At 43.3% G+C, this 17,393-nt stretch overlaps 1 protein-coding gene, 1 long non-coding RNA gene and 2 other non-coding genes across 16 annotated transcripts in view; 1 reads left to right on the forward strand and 3 right to left on the reverse strand.

The window, feature by feature from the left end:
- RNASE9 (ribonuclease A family member 9 (inactive)) overlaps nucleotides 1–17,393 on the reverse strand; it is a 194,018-nt gene that overhangs the window by 169,757 nt on the left and 6,868 nt on the right. For 8 of the 13 annotated variants that reach the window (XR_006218715.1, XR_006218716.1, XR_006218718.1 and 5 more), the window contains exon 2: nucleotides 10,396–10,536. The gene's annotated coding sequence lies outside the window, so the exon portion shown is untranslated. Of the gene's footprint in view, nucleotides 1–1,622; nucleotides 1,823–1,855; nucleotides 2,135–5,090; nucleotides 5,350–10,395; nucleotides 10,537–10,747; nucleotides 10,984–13,931; nucleotides 14,304–17,393 lie in introns of those variants that run through there. The other 5 variants (XM_042989325.1, XM_042989323.1, XR_006218717.1 and 2 more) reach the window with 5 other exon arrangements.
- On the reverse strand, nucleotides 5,357–5,438 carry TRNAL-AAG. Its single transcript has one exon. It is a non-coding gene; the product is annotated as a tRNA-Leu (tRNA).
- On the forward strand, nucleotides 6,881–12,338 carry LOC122239544. The gene is made up of 3 exons (XR_006218728.1): nucleotides 6,881–6,969; nucleotides 11,231–11,491; nucleotides 11,635–12,338. It is a non-coding gene; the product is annotated as an uncharacterized LOC122239544 (long non-coding RNA).
- Nucleotides 11,089–11,170, reverse strand: TRNAL-UAG. The gene has a single exon. It is a non-coding gene; the product is annotated as a tRNA-Leu (tRNA).

Below are 17,393 nucleotides of genomic sequence, written 5' to 3' on the forward strand. Positions count from 1 at the left end.
GGCCCCTGAAGGAACGACGCCTCTCAGCGCCCTCGCCTCCCCCGTGTTGTGAGTGCCCGCCCCCGCCTCGTCCCCACGCCACCCACCCACCATGCGCCTGCCGCGTTGCGCCCCCAGTGGGGCTCACTTTTTGGCGTGGGGACCCTTACTGGGAAGTGATGGGGAAAGGCTCTGGGGCCAGGCTTAGAGACCACGGCCACGGGGCCCCGGCGTCGCGGCCATTCTGGGCACTTGTCTCCCCACCTCTGCCCCCCGACCTGGATTCCTGTGGCGGAGGCGGCTGCTCCCCGAAATAGCTCACGGTTCTGTGGGATTCCCGGAGACGCACCGAAGACAAGAGTGGCAGAGATCACCGGCGTGAGCCCGGTTGGACTCCTTTGCCTTAGCTCCGCGTCTTTTTCAGACGTCTCAGATCCCATGCTCCCCAAGACATCTCATCCATCCAGCGAAGGTCTCCCAGAGGCACAACAAGCCACACTCAAGTGCCCCTGCCTCGAGCGTGTGTGGGCGGCAGGTGTGTCTGCACCTTCGAGGATCGGGGTGAGGGGCAGTGCCTTTGAGCCGGTACTACTCTCTCTGTGTGGTACCAGGCAGAAAGGGTCAGCCAGGCTGGGTTTGTAGTTTTGCATGCTCTGGTCCTCTCAGGCTGTGCTGCATTCCTCTCTTGTCTTGTTGGGAGCAAGCTTCGATTTTGAGCCCAGGTATTTTGCCATAGTGAAAATGTGTCTTTGGATTTTAATTATTAATAAACCCTCAAAATTGTCTCATCAACTGCAGCAAAATATACCACAGCAGTGCACGTTATCATTATAGGAGACAACAGTGGATGAAGGGCAGTTAGAGTATATATGGGAACTCTGTACTCTGTGCTTAATTTAACATAATACTGTCCCCAAACATAAAGTGTATTAATTGAAAAATTAATAAATTGATTTGACTAATTTTATTTATTCAGATGTATATATACTGATTTACCAATCTCTAAGAGAACTATTCCCCAAAACATTAAGAGTAACAAGGTATAGAATATAAAATGTAAATGTTAAAATAATGAGTGGTTAGGGGCGCCTGGGTGGCTCAGTCGGTTAAGCGTCCGGCTTCGGCTCAGGTCATGATCTCGCGGTCTGTGGGTTCGAGCCCCGCGTCAGGCTCTGTGCTGACAGCTCAGAGCCTGGAGCCTGTTTCAGATTCTACGTCTCCCTCTTCCTCTGACCCTCCCCTGTTCGTGCTCTCTCTCTCTCTCTCTCTGTCTCAAAAAATGTTACAGGAGTTTTAGTAAGAAGTACAAACTTTGGTAAACGTAGTTAAAATAACAGTAATCTGAACCAATGGGAACTAATCTGCACAATGAAATAGTCCAATCATAGATGAGCAGGATAAATATAAAATAAACAACACCTACACATTGGGGATACATATCAGGACACTAAAAATAGAATAGTAAGTCTTACTTGGTTCTAGAGAATGAGAATGTTTTTACTACATAAGTGAAGTTTATGTTTCGCATCAGATTTTTGTAAATACTAAGCATAATAATGTAACATTTTCACAAGTCTAAAAGAATTTCATTTTTATCTTTATTTTATCAATTTTCATATAAAGTAAATGGTGAGATACCATAATCATAATCATTATCCAGATTCAACAATCTTCAGGGTTTTACTAATTTATCTATCCCTTTTTCTTCTTCTTCTTCTTCTTTTTTTTTTTTTTTAAGTAGGCTCCATACTGGATGTGGGGCTTGAACTCATGATCCTGAGATCAAGAGTCTCATGCTTTACCAGCTGAATCAGCCTGGGTCCCCTCTTCTATTTCCTCTTATCTGAAGTATGATAAAACAAACCTATATCATGTATTATCACCATTTATATTTCAGTATGGTTCTCTAATCATATGAACATTATTACATATCCACAAATTTATACCTAAGAAAATTAATATTCATTCTTTTGTAACATTTATTACATAATGCATATTGAAATTTCCCTGATTTTCTCAAAATGGCACATAGAGGTTTTAATATAATCAAAAGCGAAACAGATTTTACGCATATATTTGTTTGCTTTGCGTGTAAATCTCCTCTATTTTGGATCAGTCTCTTTCAGTGTCTCTGTGTCTCTCCTCTTTTCTCTCTCTGCCAGTGAGATAATAAAGAAATGAATCAGTTGTTTTGGACAATGTTATACGTTTTTCCAAATCTAATGCTTTCCTTCATTTTAATTTATACTGCTCTTTCATTTCTTGAAAATAGAACATTAACTGTCAATTCTTGATTAAGGTTAGAGTTTTTACAAAAGTACTTCAGAAGCAATTCTATGTACTTCACGTATTGAGTATCAGCTCAAAAGTCACATAATCTTTCAATTTTAAATGTTAGTGTTGATCAGTGGGTTCACATACAGAGAGCCTGATCCCTCCATTGCAAATTGCCCCATCAGCTTATCCTTAAATATTAATATCATCACAGCTAAATCATGATATCCAATTTTATATTTCATCCATATTTACTGGCTTGATTCCCTCTTCACAGAAGTTTTATTCACCAGCTAAGGCTACTTGGTTATCTTAAACAGAATGTACATTTAATAGGTAGGGATAATGCTTGATTCTAACCCATTAATTGCCGAATTTCACATTAAATAATTTTCTCCCTGGTTGTCCCCACTGGTGATCAATGGGTTGTTTTTCTTTCTGCCTTTAGGAGATCATTATATGTTTTTATATTCAATGTTTTGGAGTAGGTATTCCTTTTGGTCATCCATTTGTTCCATCTTTGGCCAGTGGAAACTTGTTGTTGGCTCCTGAGAACTTTTGCCATGGCCTAGTAGTTTGCAGAAATTCTTGCTTCCTTGCCAGCTCTTCATGTATGTTTCTTGCCCCAAACCTGAAATCAGCCTAGTTCTTTTTGATCAGAATGGTTTTGGGAGACCACAACATTTCAATTATTTCATGGAGCAGCAATTCCCTTTTCTCTGTAAATTATAGAAAAAGGAAATTTATATGTCTTCTCACTGAGGGATCAGTAATATGTACCTGGCTGGATTGTGAGGGTCTCCCTCAATGACTAGACACCTGCTGTTGATCACATTTTTTTGTACTAACTTTTTAGTACGTAAGAGAAGTTTAAAGGATGGATTTTTTTTTTTAATTTTAAAAACACCAAAGCATTAGCAGTGGTGGAATTCAAACCTACAAATCCAAGAGACTATAGCCTAAACCCTGCACCTCAGACCACTCTGCCACACTACCTCATACTTAACCTCTTCACTTATTTTCATATTTTGTAATCTAGATGGAAGGTGATTGGGTTGAACATCACCATTTGTTTGAGAAAATAATCCTTTGACTTCTAGGAAGTGAATTCCCTGGGATCACAACCTTACCTCCTCCAGCCAAGGACAATCCTTGGCAAAAAATAGGCACTCACTAATTTGTGGAAGGTGCATACATCTTGATCTACATCACCTCCTACCAGCGTTGGGGTGAAAGAGGTTAAGGAGAAAACAGAAATGTCCATTCTCACACTCCACCCATGCAACCAAATTTCAGGCCTTTGCACCACTTATTAGCGTGATACTAAGAGACCTAGAAAAAGCCGCATGAAGATTTAGAGTGACCGTGAGTATAAAGCGAGCCTTGTATCTGCTCCCATCATTGCTGCCAGAACGTGCTATTTTTATTTGATAATTGGATCTTAATAGCCGCGTACCAGTAGGCTGATGGGAATGATCCCGCAGAACAGAGAAGAAACAAGTGTTGGAAAGAATGTTTTGGGGTAAGCAAGAGAGGACAGCATCTCCTGCACCAAGGGTAGAGATGGCCTTAGCTAGGATCTCGCATAGATCATCCACAGTAACGGGAGTCCTAAAAATACTCAGAAAGCAGCAGGTGGATGAGGACCTTGTAGAAGTTCTCCTGTGACTGCTTCTGTTTTCTCGGTGAAGGAGAAAGCTGAGCGTTAGAATGCATGAGGAGTGATGGCTGTTTTGAGAAGGGATGAAACAGCAGTCTTTAAGAATCCTATATAGTAGAGGACTCTCAAAAACTTGTAAGATTGTCATGCAGACATGCTTGAGATCACCGCCATGAATTTAAATTGAGGCCAGTCTAGCATTACTGTTTCTCTCCATTCTAGATGACCCAGGTGAGTGCGGGGACAGAAGGCTTTCTTTAAATAAGGATTGTGATTTTGTTAAGTGAGTATGCTTAAGCAAAAGAGGAACAACCATACTCGAACTCCTAGATGGAGAAGCAGCCCAGAAACTTGAAGTTTCTCTTGGTCATTCTTTTAAGGACACGGGCCACCTCCGTTTCTTCACTCCCTCCTCGAAAGGAAGTTTCTTCCCGTTGCCCAAAAGCGCTCTCACCACAACCTCTCCAAAGAGACACAGTGAGAGGGGCAAATCTTAGACTGCACTTGGGTTCCACCCATCCACTCTTCGGGGGAGGCCCCAAACCACACGCACAGATCCGGAAGTTCTGACAGTTCAAGACGTGAAAATGTCTGATAGGAGTTCGCACTTGGGGTCGAAACTTTCTCGGGCTTTCTGAGAGCAAGCGCTTAGGGGGCAGTGAGCTTATTTTCCAAGTTGGTCATCAAGGATCCCCGACTCAGGTCTGAGAAAACCGAAACACCTCCCTCCTCCCGCGGGCATTGCCTCCTTTCCGAGACGCATCTTCGGACAGTCTCGCTCAGCCGTGTCCTTCCTTCTCGCTTCCTGGCCGAGAAGACCTGGAGGAACCGGGAGACACTGAGTCGAGATAGCAGAAACGGGGCTTGAGAGTGGGGAGGCAGAAATGCGAGCCGGAAGGCTCCAGAAAACAGGCCAACGGGGACCTAAGAACCCAGGAGCCGGCGCAAAAGTTGCAGGTATGTGCGGGCGACAGTACAGCCCTAGGGTCTGAGCCCTGTGATCTTGCCAAAGGAGTTTCCTCTGGACGTTTTGCTCCTGGACTGGCTCCAAAGCCTCCGTGCGTTTCCGTTTATGAGTGGGAAAAACGTAAAACAAAAAAGCACTCCCTGTCCTTTCTGAGCCTTTCTATCAATCCTTATATCAATCCGCGTGTGACAGCTACTTCTGTGGACACACCTGCCACTGTGAAGTCTTAACATTTGTTTCTTGCCGTCCCTTAACCTCCTGGTGAACTTCGTCTTTGAAGACTTATCAAAACGTTGCGGGTTGGCAAAACTTTCCAGAGCGCTACCCAGGCCAGAAAACAGGCGCTCTCTGCACTTGACCTAAAAGTTCACCCTCGTGTACTCACCCCAGACCCATTCCGGTGCTACCTATGAAGACACTGGAGTGATTATTCGTCATCCTCTGACCTCAGTTCCGCTGCTGGTAAAAATTCCACTTGGCAGCGGTGGGATTCGAACCCACGCCCCCGAAGAGACTGGAGCCTTAATCCAGCGCCTTAGACCGCTCGGCCACGCTACCGCTGGCTTGTGGTGGCTCTGCCTGTTTTTTTCTGATGGAAACTACCTTCCTTTACATCTCCGTTCTATTACATAGATTTGTGTTCTGAAGTCTCAAATCTCAAGAACATATGGAGGAAGGGATGGAGGAACCAGTAGGGCTCATCGCGAAAGCTTACTTTCCTCGTAAACTCTGGATTGTCCATCTCCCACCCACAGCTTAAAGAGGAATATTTTACTGAGTGAATGAAGAGTACATGAGTAATAAGTGAATGAAATTTGTAACACAAGAGAAGGCTGTGGGCCTTTTGCAGGTGTCGACTATGTTGGCTTCCTCTCCGTCTTGCTACAAATATCTTAGGGAAGAACAATGAAGTATTCAAGCTAATTAAAGCCACAAAATCCTTGCTCCGAGGGAGCATGTCTTATCAAACGGAGATCTAGGGCATTTGCAAATGCCTGAACACCTACTTAGAGCTAGAATCTAACCAACAACCTAGATGCCAGTGGAAATCCACAGTCCTTTCTTTTACTAGGTGAGATATCAAAGAGTTCAGGCATGTGTCTCTGCTAAATTATTTCTTCAGAGGAAGCGAAGCCCCTTATATGGTTTTACACTCCATTCCTAAGACACTTGGAGATGTCTTCTTTCTGCTCTCATAGAGCAGGTGCTCATTTCTTTTGAATCTGAGGGCTTTTAGGACCTTAGTGGTTTCCCAGGCCACCACATTGGCATCTAAGCATGGCAAAATCAACCCTCTGAGACTGCTCCTGTCACTCCAGAATTTGTGCAGGGGAATGTCCAGGCGAGTAGAGAGAGCAGCGCTCAAGTTCCCTGCTGACCAACTCTGCCGGTCTCCACACACACTGCAGAGCTATGCCCAAGCCCCAGGAAGGAACGTCATCTCCAGGCTTTCCTCTGAGCTCAGGGACACGATGTGCTCATTTTTCCGAGAAAAACATTTTAGTGAGAAGTGACAGGAGACGGTCCTGCAGCTGCACAGAGGCCAGACTGGGACTGCCAGTCCCTGCAGCTCCCCTCTCCCATCAGGCAGTTTTTATTATTGCAGGATATTCGGTCCCTGTTTACAAGTTGCCTTCATTTGATAGCTGCCTCCAGTTTTCAAAAGAGCTTTCGGGTTCTGTCGGTTTTTTGCTCCAGCACATCACAGCCAAAATAATCATGACATCCCTAGAGCAGTAGTTCTTAGCTCTGTTCATTAGAATCACGTGTGGAACTTTTAAAAATTCTGACGTGGACCTGGGCTCTAGACCAATTACCTCATAATCTCTATGGGTGGTATCCAGGCATCAGTATTGTATAGTTTCTCACATGCAGCCAACATAGAAAACCAGTGCCTGAGGATATTCCAACAAGCAGTTCTATTTCTTTTAAGGACTTCTCACTTGTCCCACCTGTCATGTCCAAACCTGCTTGACACAGGCTGTTTCTCTGGATACCTGCTGTGACGCAGCCAAGAAGTTGCCAGGTTCAATGCCTGAGTGGCAGTCGCAATGCTGCTTGACTACCACATGCCAGACCATGTGACTTGGTAAGGACCGTGTGCTGGAACAGAGGTGAAGTTGTTCACAGATTATAATGTGGAGCCACGTATCGGAAGGGTTCTTCCCTAATCCCTCCATGTTCTTCTATTTGCCTTTCAGCCTCGTTCTTGTATGTATCTCAGGATGACCCAAGGCTTCTCACCTCCTTATCTCCTCCCACACACCTGGAGTGAGCTCTGGACTGAACTAGCCTTAGTTCTAGGACCAAATACATACCCGAAATGACAGCTGAGAATGGGCCTTCCAGTTCAAGATTGCATGGGTCTTAAATCATTCATTTAATCCTCAGAGCTGACTTTATCAATATATTCTAAAGTATTGGCTTTTCCATGACCTTTTACACAGTTTATAGAAGAGATGGGACAGAGAAGCCCCTTCCAGAGCCACAGCGTTCTTCCCAAAGTTCAGCCCAGGAATCTGGGAGGCTATGGGAGGCGGGGAATCTTGGGGGAGGGTTTGGTGCCACTCCTAGAGTGATCTGCAGGACACTTCAGAGATTTTCCACATTAGGAGAGACTAGGGGTCCTGATGGATATTGTGCAGGATAAATCGTACACCAGGGGGCAGTGTAGCTCAGGTTTCCTCCAGACTCAAATGCACAGGTTGCACTTTAGAAGATTGGGTTCCTGTCTGGTTGTGGGATGAGGGGGAAGTGGGGGGCTTTGTCTTAGAGTGTGATGGCCTGGGGATGTTGAGTTGCAATTACTTGAGCCAAGGACAAGTATTTGTTACTTCTTCCTTCTGCCAGTTTTGTTGGTTGTGGATCAACAAAATGAAGATCTCTCTTACAAGAATAGGGTAAGAAGCTGTAACTCAAGAGTGAGTGCACCAGTCAGGGGCTAAAATATGAAATCCAGTTCCTCCTAGTTGAACAACTTTAGCTAGTTGAATCCACAATATATAAAATAACAATACATCTGGATCAAGTGGGATTTATCCCAGAAAAGCAAAGTTGGTTTGATATTCAAAATCAATCAATGTGATTTATTATTTCAACAGACTAAAAAGAAAAATCATATGATCTTACCAAAAAATGCAGACAAAGCATTTGACAAAGTCCACATTCATTCCAGACACAGACTCACAGCAAATTAGGAAAAGAAGGAAACTTCCTCAACCTGATAAAGGGAAGCTATGAAAAACTTCTGCTAATATCATGCTCAATGATGAAAGACTGAATGTTTTCCCTGTAAGATTGGGAGTAAACATGGACATCTGCTTTCATCACTTTTGTTCAACAAGGTGCAGGGGAAATGGGGGAAAAAATGAAATGGAAGGCATCTAGGTTTTTTTTTTTTTTTTTTAATGTTTATTTTTGACAGAGAGAGAGAGAGAGACAGAGCATGAGCGGGGGAGGGGCAGAGAGAGGGAGACACAGAATCAGAAACAGGCTCCAGGCTCTGAGCTGTCAGCACAGAGCCCGGCATGGGGCTCCTGAACCGAAGTCAGACACTCAACCGACTGAGCCACCCAGGTGCCCCAGGAGGCATCTAGGTTTAAACAAACAGGTAAAGGTATCTTTTATCCCAAGAAAACATGAAAATCTATGTAAAATTCCTACAGAATCTACAGAAAGCTGTAACTAATAAGTGAATCCAGCAAAGTTGTTGGATAGAAAGTAAATATTACAATTAATTACATATATTACTGTCTATATACTATATCTATATAATTGTACCTAGCAATGAACTATCAGAAACTGACAATTTTAAAAACAATCCAATTTACATTAAATGTGAGATACTTAGGGACAAAATATGTCCAAGATTTGTACACCAGGAAAAAAAAATGCTGAGATGGATAAAAGAAAACCTAAATACAAGGATCCTTGGATCATTTCACGTTTGTGAATGAGAAGATTCAATATCATTAAGATATCAATTATCCCTAAGTTGATTTGTAGATTCAATGCAATCCTAATCAAAATAACAAGGTTTTTAAATGTATTTTTAAGACATGTTTTTTTAAATTTAAAGTTTATTTATTTTTGGTAGTCTCTATACCCAAAACGGGGCTCAAACTCATGACTCATGATATCAAGAGTCCCATGTGCTTCCAACTGAGCCAGCCATGTGACTCTGGTTTTTCTTTTCTTTTCTTTTTCCTTTGTTTTAGAAATTGACTAGCTGATTCCAAAATTCCTATGGAAATTCAAAGATATAGCATGCCCAAAACAACTTTAAAAAGAAGAACAAAGTTGGAGCAAACTCACTCTGACTGACATCAAGACTCATAAAAGCTGCTCTAATCAAGACCATAGTATTGGTATTAAAATATAAAAAATAGATCTATGAAACAGGAGTACAGAGATAGAACCATACATAAATTATCTATTGATTGTTGACAAAGTTTCAAAGGCAATTCAGTAGAGACAGGTAGTCTTTTTTAATTTACTTTTTATTTTTTATTAAGTTTTTAATTTTAATTCCAGGATAGCTAACACAGTGTTATGTTAGTTTCAGGTGTATGAGATAGTGATACAACAATTCTATACACATTACTCAGTGCTCATCACAATAAATGTATTCTTTAGAAAGGTAGTTTTTTCAATAATGTTAAAAAATAATTTTGATCCCTACTTAACACCACATAAAAAAATAATTCAAAATGGATCATAAACCCAAACTATAAAATATTTAGAATGATATCTTTATCAAGTTGTATCAGGGAAAGATTTTTTTTAGAAGCAACACCAAAAGCATGATCCATAAAAGAAAAATATGATTAATTGTACTTCATCAAAATTAGGAGACTTTGCCCTTCAAAGACACTGTTGAGAGACTGAGAAAACAAGCCACAAAGTGGGACATAATAGTTGTACCCTCAGTCTTTAAGAACGATTTTGTCTCCTAAGGGACATTGACAATATCTGGAGACACTTTCAGTTGTCATAACTGAGACAGTATTACTGGTATCCAGTGAGTAAAGGCCAGGGATACTGCTAAACATCCTATACTACACATGACCTCTGACCCCCACAGTAAAGAATTATCCGGTCCAAAAATGTCACTATTGTTGATGTTGACTAGAATAACAAGCCACATGGACAAACTTAACTCTTGCCTCCTTTAGGGCACAGGCCAGTCAGGTTCCACCACCATCTACTAAAATGAGCAGAGAACTCCTTCTCAAAGCCTTGAGGAGGGGACAGTGCCTGGATTCAAATCTGAATGCGGTATATATTCATAAACATGTGTATGTATCCAAATCATGCCTAATGCACCCTCTAGGTACCAAAGGCTATACACGTACATGGTGCAGGAAAGGCATTGCCCTCAAAGGCCAGAAAGTGAGAATGTTCCTTAAAGTGCTCAAATTCTTACTTCAAACCCATCCTAGGACTCTTTGGGGGCTAGGTAAGAGTCAGAGTGGTCTTCCTGGCCTGGCTCAAGTCTGGTGGTTGAATCACTTACCTGAGCTGGTGAGAACTTGCCTCCCTTGACGATAAGCTTCCTGCTTAACACATCTCCTTTGCTGTCCTGTGGTGAACTTGGAGGGAGAGACAGAGTGTGGGTTGGGAGGGGGTGCCGTAGTTGCAGAGGGACCAGAGGCACCTGGAAAGAGAAATAAGACGGAACATCCTGTAGGTAACGCATTAGGGGTCCGAGAGGCAGCACCGGGGACCACAGGGACACTTTGGGCGCCCTGTGCAACTGTCTGAATTTTTTTACCTTGGCTCTGAGTGGAACTGCTGAAATTTTCCGAGTTACCCCTTAGGAGCAAAGGCTGACTTCATTCCCTGCTCCCCTCCGTGCCCCACCTTACCTGTTTACTGCACTTTCAAGGTTCTGTCAAGATTCCAAGACTACCTCTTCTCTCCTAAGTGCCCAGGTTAAATGCCATCCTTTGGCCAGCAAGGCCTTATCCTCTCCCTTCCAAATAGCGGGGGGATCGGGGATCCGGAGGAGTGCGTCTTTTAAAGATCTGCTTGTGAGCTCCCTGCCAGTAAAACGGAGTCCTTCATTCACTAGTCCCACCCCATCAGTCAAGAGCCGAGTAGTCAGAAAATCCACACATTGAGTTTTGGTCAAATCCCGCAGGGGTACTATAGTTTTATTTGGAGTGAAGGCAAAGGCCGTGACTACTTATGACTAGAAACAAAACCCTGGCAGCGGTGGGATTCGAACCCACGCCCCCGAAGAGACTGGAGCCTAAATCCAGCGCCTTAGACCGCTCGGCCACGCTACCAAATCCACGGAAGTGGGCTGCCTACACTTCCTACTTATACATTTCTGCTCCTTTTTTCAGCATTGGTCTTTAAACCTTCAACCTGGGACCAAGATTGTAGGTATCACCAAAGGACCCTAAGGAAGAGACTCTTCCCTCCCTGCTTCGCTCCACTAGGATTCCAATCTGCATCCGCCCACCTCGGAACAGCTCTTCTCACTCCAGTAACTAAAGGGAAAGATCTTCAAACCGAACCATCCGCTCCGGGAGCGAAGCTCTTGGGATCTAGAACCTAAGAGCATTCCAAAGACAGGGGTCGCGTCAGCTTCCGCCTAGCACCTGGTAAGCGCTCAGAAAGTATTTATTGAACGGATGAATGAACTCTTTTAGACTCCAGATAGCTTCGGGGTGGGGCTGGTGGGGTAAAGAAGACCAAAGCAGCAGCTTTTGCTACATTTTGAGTTTGATACTTTTCGGTTCCGAAGCCAGGAGAGAAGTCTTCGAGTCTCCAGGAAGCGTAGGACGTGAATTAAAACCACCGAGAAGAAAAGCTTGCCTCCTGGTTCCCTTTTGCTCCTTTGAGACCTAACTGCAAATAGGCGGTGCCAATCTCCGCCAGCTCCCTAGTCTGGACCGAACAGAGGCTACAGAGTCTTCCTCCCCCCGTCCTGCTTGCCCGAAAGGAAGGCTGTGTCAGAATGGATCGGTTCCTGCTGCTGGGAAGCCTTCAGTCCCTTTCTTTAGAACTAACTCTTCGTCTGCCAGACAGGTCCCCTTTCCCCTGATCAGTAGTAGCCACGTGGCGCCTGTTATTACGGGCGACTAGGGACGGAGATAGCCAGAGACGCCCTTCCCTGGGGACGGAGCCGTGATTCTGAGCCCGCACGGGGGCTCCTAGCACCCAGGATTCCGGAGAACTTCCCTCTTCTCATCTTCCCCGGAAGCCCAAGCCAGGTTCCAGAATGGGGGAGAAAAAAGATTCACACCTATTCTCTTCTTGACACAGGGAAGGTAGACACACCTCAGTTCTCCAAATGTCAGCGTTTCTGTTCTGGGCCTACCAAACTTTGGTTTCCATGCTCCTTTTGATTACATCCAAGTGGAAATTACAGAATGCCAATAGCTAATGTGTCTCTTTTGCTAGTGTGTGGCAGTAGCAGAGAAATAAATTCACAGTTAGTGCCTAGTCTTCAGAGAAAAACAAGGTGCCTGTGTCACAGAGAATGGCTGGGGGATGTGGGTTGGGTGATGTTTCGGCTAATTTTCTGCCTTCTGAAGGTGGAAATTGTGGCTCCCTGGTGACATCCAATCATATTTGGATAACATTATTTATTTGATAAAATTGAGGATATTTGGGGGCAACTTTACACAAAGAGCTTTAAACAGGGAGGTTGTGTATGGTTATGCTTTATGCTTCCCTCTCTCTTGCAAATATACAGCCTATGTCAGGGAAGAAGCCGCCAGACCGGGCTTACGTTCCTAAAAATAGACAATAGTCATTGTCTATTAATCAATTATGCTTCCCAAGAGAAGGGAAAAATAATCCCATGGTGGTGTTGGGACACATAAAGGATATTCCCCACCCCCCCAAGAGCCTCCTGTAAAATTCTACGGTCCTTGTTATGGGTGGAATCCTGTCCCCCTCTCCCCTGCCCCCCGCCCTCGAAAAAAAGATCTATAGAGTCCAAATCCCCAGTACCTCAAAATGTGACCATATTTAGAAGCAGGGTCTATACAGAGGTAATCAAGTTAAAATGAGGTCTTTAGTGTGGGCCCTAATCTAATATGACTGGTGTCCTTATAAGAAGGGGGAAAAGGGCATAGAGGCAGAGATCTCTTTCTGGAATCCCATAAGCTTCAACATAAAGAGAGCAATGCTAACTCTGACATATTCTGTGGGGCTCTCAGAAAAAGAACTGCAATGCATTTTCAAGGGTATAGGTGTAGGCACATTGGGGCCACTTGTGTGGAGACAAATAACTGGAGAGAGGGACAGGGTTTTAAGCACAGAGCAGTGGTTCTCAAACTTTAACGTGCACCCAATCACCTGCAGGGTTTGTTAAAAAGCCATTGCTGGACACAACCCCTGCAATTTCTCATTTAGTAAACCTGAGAACTTGCATTTCTCATAAGTTGCGAGCTGATGCTGTTACTGAGCCAGGGAACATGCTTTGAGAACCACCGTCCTGGAGATCAGTTTTGTAATTTAGAATTCTGGTAGAAGTGAGGAAAAAGAATTGAGGAAGTCAAAGACCTGAGACTTCTTGAGAGCAGTGTCCAGAGAAGATATGTGTGCTTAATTGACAGCAGTGGGAATAAATGAGAAATCACAAATAAAATAAATTTATAAGTGAGGGAGAAAAGCTTAGCAAAATAGTGAAGCCTAATGTTTTTTTAAAATTATTTTAAGTTTATTTATTTTGAGAGAGAGCAAGAGCACAAGCAGGAGAGAGGCAGAGAGAGAGGGAGAGAGAGAGAGAGAGAGAGAGAGAGAGAGAGAGAGAGAGAAAGAGAGAGAGAGAGAGAGAGAGAGAGAGAGAATCCCAAGCAGGCTCCTCACCACCAGTGCAGAGTCCGATGTGGGGCTCAAATCCACTAACCAAGAGATCATGACCTAAGCCAAAACCAAGTGTCAGATGCTTAACTGAGTGAGCCACCCAGGCACCCCTAGTGAATCCTAATGTTAGGGACAGGGAAAAGGGCTTCCCAATACTGGACAATGGTAGTGGCCACTTTACCACCCTTTGGGATTTCGATAGAGCTTCCACTTAAGGATACCCACCTGTAGAAACACAGAGATCTCAAATGAACCACAGAAAATGGAAAATGGTGCTATCTTCTGTGATCTCTGGGCATGTTTATTTGTCCTGCTGGGTAAGACATAATGATAAGCAAGGGTGCAGGAGAAACTAGGAGAAATGCTTGCAGCCTTATCCTCTCCTGGACCATTTGGAAAGTGCAGTACATGCCCAAAACAATCGCCTGAGGCCCCCAGAAAACTTGCTGCTGGAGATCTTTCTCATCTGTGAAAGAACTTCAGAGACTTTAAGCCTGGGAAGGCTGAGGTCCCAGAACAATGCACCTGCAAGATCTCAGCCCAAGAACAGGGAATATCACCCACTACTGTGTGGTTCCTTTTTTGTTCAACTCTCAAAAGTAGAATACTTGGTCTCCTAATTTCAAAGACTTACCACAGACTTCTGTATGACTATGGGGGCAGAAATCCTGCAATTGTACCCAGTATTCAAAGAAAAAACAAATTCTAAATACAGTTTATATTTACAATCTATTTCACTTGATTTTCTAAGTCCAAGTGTGTTTTTTTTATCATGTCCATTGTATGGGCTTAGACAAGGTGGAGTCCACACCCTTGTCAGTAGTGTGCAATACCTGAACTCTCCTTTGATCTTAATCAGAGACCTAAGGATGTCTACCAGGATGTGCATCCTACTGTCCTCCACTCTATCAACTGAGCTACTCAAAGATGCATAGTAAAATTTATGCAAAATTTATTGAGGAATCTATTCTATTACCTCTCACAACCATATATTTATTGGTTACTGTGTTGATTAAACCTTTTATGCCCTTACTGATATTTTGTCTACTTGTTTAACACCTACTGAGAGAGGATTGTTGAAATATCCAATGATAACTGTGTATTTTTCTATTTCTCCTCTTAGTTCTGTCAACTTTTGCGTCTTATGTATCTTATTCTTACAATGCTTCTTATATTTTGCTTCTTATATTTGCTTCTTATATTTTGCTTTTTATATTTATGTTTTATAACAAGCTACATTATTAGATACATGGAAATCCAGAAATATTGTGGGGTTTTTAAATAGAGTTTATTTTTTAGGGCAGTTTTAGGTTCACAGCAAAATTGATTAGAAAGTACAAAGAGTTTGGGTGCTTCGGTGGCTCAGTAGGTTAAGGGTCAAACTTCTGCTCAGGTCATGATCTCGAGATCCAGTCCATGGATTAGAGCCCCACGTTGGGCTCTGTGCTGAGAGCTCAGAGCCTCAAGCCTGCTTCATATTCTGTGTCTCCCTCTCTCTCTCGCTACCCCTCCCCTACTCCCACTGTCTCTCTCTCAAAAATAAATAAGCATTAAAAAATTAAAGAAAGTATAAAGAGTTCCCATATACCTCCTGCCCCCACATATACACAGCCTCCTCCATTATTAACATCCCACACCACGGTGGTGTATCTGTTACAATAGATCAACCAACACTGACACATCATTCTCACCCAGAACCATAGTTCACATTAGGGACCTTTGTGAATTCCTGTGAATTTTCAGATTGTTTGTTTCTATCTCTATAAAGAATGCCATTGGGATTTTGATATGGATTGTCTTCAATCTGTAGAGCACTTTGGGTAGTTTGGATATTTTAACAATTTTGGATAGTTTGGATTCTTCCAATCCATGGACACAGGATGTTTTTCTATTTATCTCTGTCCTCTTTAGTTTCCTTCATTAATGTTTTATAATTTTCAGTGTATGAGTCTTTTACACATTTAGTTAAGTATACGCATATACAGGAGCACCTGGGTGGCTCAGTTGGTTAAGTGTCCAACCCTGGCTTAGGTCATGATCTTGTGGTTTGTGAGTTCGAGCCCTACATTGGGCTCTGTGCTGTCTGTTTCAGATTCTGTGTCTCCTTCTCTCTCTGCCCCTCCCCCACTCGTGCTCTCTCAAAAAATAAATAAATGTAAAAAGGATTTTTTTGGAAGTATATGCATACACATGTCTATAAATAACAATTTCCTGTAACTTGAGAGTTGGTTCTCTTTTATCACCAAGAATACTTCTATTTCCTCTTTCCTCATGGCAGCCTGTCAGGTATTTGAGGATGGTGATGATGTCCCTCAAGTTTTCTCTTTCGCATACCTAAAAACTTCAGTTCCATTAAACATTCTTCCTCTAGTGAGGTAGCCAGCTAGCCAGCCACTCAGTCCCTCTGCATTCCTGTGGTTCACCTGGGCATAATGCCTGAGAACAGTGCTTACAAAATGATCCCGATAGAAAAAAAGTTGGACAGCCATGAGCAGTGTAGGGAGAAAGAAATAAAAGGCAAGAAGACAGTAGTGGAAGGTCTGAACAGAAGTAGCAAGAGAAAGCTTTTTACGGAGACCAGAGTAATCTGCAGGTGATATTTAAAGGGGCTATGGAAAGCAGAATAAGTCAGCAGGAATTCCAGGGCACCAGGCAAATGTTTGTAGGGTAGGGCTTGACTTTTCAATTCTTAAAAGATTTCCTTTAGACAGCACAGAGCCTGTTTGGGATTCTCTCTCCACCCCTCCCCTGCTCGCTTGCTCTCTCTCTCTCTCTCTCTCTCTCCCCCCGCAAAAATAAATAAATGAACTTAAATTTAAAAAAGCAAGCCATCAACTTTTGTATAAAGTCAGACGCCACCCTTCCCCAGCTGGTTGAGGGAATCAGCGGCTCAAGGATAGCTATACACTAAGCCCTACTGTCCTCCCCTCTTCTGGCTGAGTTATGTACGGCTATATGCCACATTTCTCCATTTTGTGTTTAGGATACTGCAAAGTTTGAATCTTTTAATAGATGGGACAGAACAGTCTTACAAGGTTGTTGGGTCCAAAATGGGAGTGGGGACACTAATGAAATGCAGAAATGAAGTCTTGGGAAGTAACTATTGTTTTTAGTTTAAGCATCATAGGTTTGGATCTTACAGGTTTGAACCCTGGCCCTCTGGTGTCCACAGTGAGAATCACATGTCATGAGAATCACATCATGAGTCAAAGAACTGAACCGCACATCCTTTAAAGGACCTGCATTTCCATGGCCTCTCATCTCAGTCAGTTTCTGGGGAGTTTTGTGACATTCTCTACTGTGTTTTCATTTGCTCTGATCCCCTAAATACTCAGTCTTAGTTTCCTCACACTGTTAAAAACATGAACTCTCTTGCTCAAATCCTGCAATTAAGCTCAACCTATTTGGGATGGAAGGCCATTCCCTCCAGGTCTTAGAAAAGCAGAGTTTTGTAGAAGCTGAGTCCAAGAAACATCCCCTTTGCCTATCTTACTTGCCAAACCTGAGAGCACCCAGATGCAGCTCAGACCACACCCAGCATTGCTCAGGCCTGAAGAAAAGCCTAAAGGTGGCTGGCACTGGTCATCCACTTAGCAGGACAGAATGAGGCTTCTCCCAGTGGAAAGCATGTTTCCTTGGGAGTCTGAAACTATGCACTAACTTGAGAGAGGAGGCAAGACATTTTCC

The sequence above is a fragment of the Panthera tigris genome, chromosome B3, assembly GCF_018350195.1.
Source record: "Panthera tigris isolate Pti1 chromosome B3, P.tigris_Pti1_mat1.1, whole genome shotgun sequence".
NCBI lineage: Eukaryota > Metazoa > Chordata > Mammalia > Carnivora > Felidae > Panthera > Panthera tigris.